The sequence below is a fragment of the Ctenocephalides felis genome, unplaced genomic scaffold (assembly GCF_003426905.1).
Source record: "Ctenocephalides felis isolate EL2017-DRISC unplaced genomic scaffold, ASM342690v1 CF-g0.4_SCAFFOLD_01886, whole genome shotgun sequence".
Classification (NCBI taxonomy): Eukaryota; Metazoa; Arthropoda; class Insecta; order Siphonaptera; family Pulicidae; genus Ctenocephalides; species Ctenocephalides felis.
This window is the reverse complement of record NW_020538040.1, coordinates 5142680-5148760: the sequence shown is the minus strand read 5'-3', so window position 1 is coordinate 5148760 and position 6081 is coordinate 5142680.

Genomic DNA, 6081 nt, shown 5'->3' with positions numbered 1-6081 from the left:
TTCATATATTTCTGGCGTTTTTCTTCGTTTTTTAGCAAATATCTCCTAAAACATACATTTGAACGAAAATCATGTAATGAACAAAATATGTCAATAAAAATCTTAATAAATCGGTGTTTTATAAAGTGTTCTAGGAATAATATTAAGTTCTTTTTTATTCTTTTAGATTTCGATTTTTTTATTGCTCATCAGTAGAGTCCTTTTGTAATTTAAATTTAAATTCAGTTTGCTCGTCAGTAGAGTCCTTTTTCAAGTTAAATCTAGACTTAGTTTACTCGTCAGTAGAGTTCCTTTTCTAATTTTATTCTAAATTCAGTTTGCTCGTAAGTAGAGATCTCTACATTTATTTTAAATTTTAGAAATCAAATACAGTAATAGAAAATGTTAAAAATATGTAAGAAAACTAATTTGGCTCGTCAGCAGAGTCCCTTTCTGATTTAAAACCAAATTAAAATTAAATCTTAGAAATCAAAGATAGTCATTTAAAATGTCAACGATATGTTTAAGCAGGGAAGAGTGATTTTGCCATCAGTAGAGTCCTTTTTTTAATAGTAATCCAATTTCAGTTTTCGATTTTTTTATTGCTCATCAGTAGAGTCCTTTTGTAATTTAAATTTAAATTCAGTTTGCTCGTCAGTAGAGTCCTTTTTCAAGTTAAATCTAGACTTAGTTTACTCGTCAGTAGAGTTCCTTTTCTAATTTTATTCTAAATTCAGTTTGCTCGTAAGTAGAGATCTCTACATTTATTTTAAATTTTAGAAATCAAATACAGTAATAGAAAATGTTAAAAATATGTAAGAAAACTAATTTGGCTCGTCAGCAGAGTCCCTTTCTGATTTAAAACCAAATTAAAATTAAATCTTAGAAATCAAAGATAGTCATTTAAAATGTCAACGATATGTTTAAGCAGGGAAGAGTGATTTTGCCAGTCAGTAGAGTCCTTTTTTAATAGTAATCCAATTTCAGTTTATTCATTAGTAGAGTTCTTTTTGTAAAGGAGAGTAATTTTGCTCGTCAGTAGAGTCTTCTTGTAATTTAAATCTAAATTCAGATTGTTCGTCAGGGATCGTTCAAGTATTACGTAAGCAGATGTATCACAATTATTTAACCCCCCCCCCTCCCCTATGTCAGCAAAAGTAAGCAAAGTTCTTACCTAAAATAATAATAAATAACCCCCCGCACCCCTATAGTGCTTACGTAATACTTATAGTAGAGTTCTTTTATTTTTTTCAAATTAAATTATAGAAATCAAATAGAGTAATAGAAAATGTTAAAAATATGTAGAAAAAGTAATCATAATCGTCAGTGAAGCCCTTTTCTAATTTAAATCTAAATTCAGTTTGCACGTCAGTAGAGTTCTTTATCACTAAGGTCAAATTAACATTAAATCTTAGAAATCAAAGATAGTGATATGAAATATTACAAAGACCGTCAGTAGAGTGGAATCAAGAAAAATACTAACAATATGTTTATGTAGAGATGAGTAATTTTGCTCTTTAGTAGAGTCCTTTTCAAGTTAAATCTTTATTTAGTTTGCTCGCCAGTAGAGTTCTTTTTGTTTTAATCTGAATTAAAATTAAAACAAAAAATGAAACATTAAAATGAAAAATTTTAAAATTATGTTTATGTAAATGTACTCGTCAGTAGAGTTCTATTGTAACTGAAATCTGAATCTGAAACTTGTCGGTATAGTTCATTATCACCTTAAATTCAAATTTAAAAATAATCTCAGAATAAAAATAGTGTTAACAATACTTGTATTTGACGAAGAGTAATTTCGTTCGTCAGTGGAGACCATTTTTGGGCTAAGTCGTTGCTTTTCTAATTTAAAACCAAATTAAAATTAAATCATAAAATAGAAGTAGTAATATAAAAATCAGCAGAGAGTAATATAAAATTTTAGCAGAGGAGAGTAATTTTGTCATCAGTAGAATCAAACTAATTTAAATAAGACAGTGATTTTTACTTTTTAAATCAATGACATTAAGACAACACATAATTATTCTACGTAAAAAGGTATCACAATCGCATTAATACAATATTGCATCAAAAATATTCAAATAAAATTATAATAAGAAGAATCTTCAATGATGCAGTTATCATAACATTCTTTCTTGCTTTTCTATGTGAAATACGCCTGATCGTACAGCAAATAGATAGACATATTTTCATAGTGTCACTACCAAAAACGTACATAAGATAGCGTTGCCCGGTAATACATTTTTTAAATAAATCGAATTAACAAACTATTTCCAAAACCAAAAATAAGCACTAGCAAAGTATGATTTCTATTTATTTTTTTATTTTTAGGTCAGCCAACGACAGACCAGAAGCCCTCTACGATGGTCCTCACACCATGACCGATGTCATGTTTGCATCTTCGAATTGGAGATTGCAACTGACACGAGATGGTTTGTGACAACCAGCTGTCACCAGGAATTTAGGAAATTATACAGAAAGACCAGAAAATCTACCAGAAGAAATAATAGAAGTTTCTAAATGTTAACGAAATAGACACCAGGATGGTAATCAGATAGTTCAGGAATTATGACTCTTACCATCGTTAAATATTTCTAGTCGAAGGGAAATTAACTTATTGCAAAAGTTATGATTTTATATACAAAATGATGGTTAGTTATGAATTTTGAGCAAACTTTCAAGAAAAGGTGAAAATTGGCAAATTTTTGAAAAAGTGAAAGTTACTTCTGGATTCACTGAATTTTTCATCACAATTTCTCTTCTTGAACTTTTTATATATTTTTAACTTGCATAAGGACTTAAAGTAAATGGTTTTGCCACAAAATTCGGTTTATTATTTTATTATTATATTTTCTTGATGTTTCAAGTCATTCTGAATCGTTTAACACAAAACTTGGTAAATGTACTTGTTACCTTTAGTCGATGTTTCATTAAAAACGACTACGCCGATTCAAAGATTTTAAAATCTGTCTTAAGAAAAAAGAAAAAAAGAAGAAAGAAATCATTTACAAATGATATAAAATGCCTAAAGTTTTTCTGATTCCTGGTACTTATTGGTGCTTCTCGGCTGACCTGCCTCGGACGAATTAGTGATAGTCAATAATACTAGTTTAATTTCAATTTGAAAATTTTGATGTTCAGTATTAAGTTGATAGTTGTATATTTTTATAGTTTTAAGATAAAAAAGTTTGTATTCGATATGTTGTTGCAAATATATAATAAATGTGCAGATATATTTTCAATATGATGTTCATAACATTTCAAAATATAAAACTATATCTTCTTTAATCAGATAAATCGCAATAATAATTTCCCTTATAATTGCTTTGTTTAGAATATGACTATGATATTATAAAAGTACTCGTGGAGACCTTTCATTTGATACCCAACATCGATTTTGGCCATACAAAAAAAATCTTGACCCAAATTGCACGCTGTACTATTTATAGTTAAAGAAACTTGGAACTAGAATTCGTCTACGCATGTAGCACTTTTAAAAGAGTTATCGTGATAATCATCAATAATTTTAATTAAATTTGAATTTGAAAATTTTGATGTTCAGTATTAAGCTGCAAATCGTATATTTATATAGTTTTAAGTAAAAAATTTTTGTAATCAACAAGTGTTTGAAAATATATAACAAATGTATGGAATTTAGTGTTTCAATTATGTAGAAGCAGATGAGATGTCTTCTTTAATAGATAATTAGATGAATTTCAATAGTAATACACTATTAATAGAAGTACCAATAAATTGAATCTCGATATCAAACTTCAATATAGAACGTAGTTAAAATCGAAAGTAAACTAACGTAATAATAATGTACGAAACCCTATTCATTTATTGGGGTTTGAATGTACTATTTGAATTGAACTCGTAGAGACCTTTCATTTGATACCCCACATCAATTTTTACCATATGAAAATATTTTTGACCCAAATTACATGCTGCACTATTTATAGATCGATCAACGTTTATTTGGAATGTGCTGCACTAAAACATGATAATTTTGGTTTGTACTTGTGTACACGTTTTTGAAAATATATAATAATTGTTTAAAACGTAGAATTTTATTACTTTTTAAATCTTATGTGCCTATTGGCAAGATTCTGCTGAGACATCTTTTCTGGGCGATTATATGAATATTATTAGTAATAAACTATAAAATTTCAAGTACTGTTTCGTTCAAAACCATTGGATATTTTCGAGAGGAGTGTGGCAAGGATGCTAAAAGGAGTATGAATCAACATTATTTTTAAAAATATTATAGACACGAAAGAAGTCAGTTGAGAAATTAATGATCAGATTGAATGATGGATTAATTTGATGAATGATTAAATTGTATTTAGATTTAATATAGGAAAGGACTCTACTGACGGGCAAGATTATAGTAGAATCCGTTTTTTATTTTCTAGATAGTAAATACAGTTTGCTCGTCAGTAGAGTCTCTTTAGTCATCTTGTAGATAAAAATTAAAGTTTGCTTGTCAGTAGTGTCCCTTCTATATATTATAATTTGCACTTTAATTTTCTCAACAGAATTTTGTTACCATTTTCTAGTTTGCAATTCAATTTGTACGTCAGTAGAGTCGCTTCTCTCATCTTGTAGATCAAAATTAAAGTTTGTTTGTCAGTAGTGTCCCTTTTATATATTTCAATTTGCACTTTAATTTTCTCAACAAAGTTCTGTTGTCATGATCTAGTTTGCAATTTAATTTGTTCGTCAGCAGAGTCTCTTTAGTCATCTTGTAGATCAAAATTAAAGTTTGCTTGTCAGTAGTGTCCCTTCTATATATTTTAATTTGCACTTTAATTTTCTCAAGTTTTGTTATCATGATCTAGTTTGCAATTTATTTTGTTCGTCGGTAGAGTCTCTTTTTTCATCTTGTAAATGAAAAATAGTTTGCTCGTCAGTAGAGTCTTCTTGGTCATCTTGTATGTAGATCAAACATTGCTCGTCAGTGAAATTTCTTTTTTGTCTTCTAGTTTGCAATTATTTTATTCGTCAGTAGAGTCCCTTTTTATCTCCGAGATCAAAATTAAATTTTGCTCGTCAGTAGAGTCCTTTTTCTTATCTTGTAAATTTAAATTGAAGTTTGCTCGTCAGTAGAGTTACTTTTTTCATCGTTTTTTAAGTATTTGTATGGAATTTAGTATGGCTAATATTTTTACATCATGCAAATTTCCTTAAGGCAAAATTACATTTCCACCAACAATAGTAAAAAGTATTGACGTAACGCTTACCATGCACACCCAAGCCTAAGCAAAAATGTATGAGAAAGCGTTGTGTTAGGTTCGGACGACATGGCAAGCACTCCTGAAATTTTATTTTAAACTTTGCTGAAACTAATTTTTTACAGAGTAATGGACACAAAAATTTATTTATCGTTTCGACACTGTTGTGAGTCATTATTCAGCAATTTTTTGATGTTCCAGTATCTAAAAAATTTTTTACAAAGTTTAAAAGATGTTAAATTTAAAATTATGACCAATTATGCGGCCAAAAATAAAGATCAAATAACATATTATTATGGCTTCTTAAAAAATTATTGGAATCGATAAAGCAATCCGAATTTGATCAGAAATTAAAAGATAAAATAATAATGAAAATTGCAGAGATTATTAACAATGGCTATCCGTTACATTGAAATAATCCTCCTAAACTATTATTCGGATTTTGATAAATCTTTCTGAAGTTTGTTAAGGGTTTTTTTCAGGATTTTTTGATTTATAAAAATATAGTCAGATTGTAGAAATAAATGGAAAAAAATGCAAAAAACCCGCTTATCATTGATTGCATAGAAAACAATAGGCATCGCTTGACACTAAAAACAAATGAAGACTGTCATTTGCCAAACATTTCAATTCCGCGTTCTGGAGTTAAATCGTCAGGAAGTAAAACCCGACTTATTTTTATATGTATGTAGATATATATAGGGACGTTCATGCAACTTGCCTTAAGGTAAAATGATACTTAAAACTATTTTAAAAAAATTAAAAACAAACTCACCTTCTCCAACAGCAGCAGAAATTCTTCTTTGCTTTGTTTATATGTAAAATACGCCTGATCGCACCGCAACTTAATACACATTTTCACTAACAA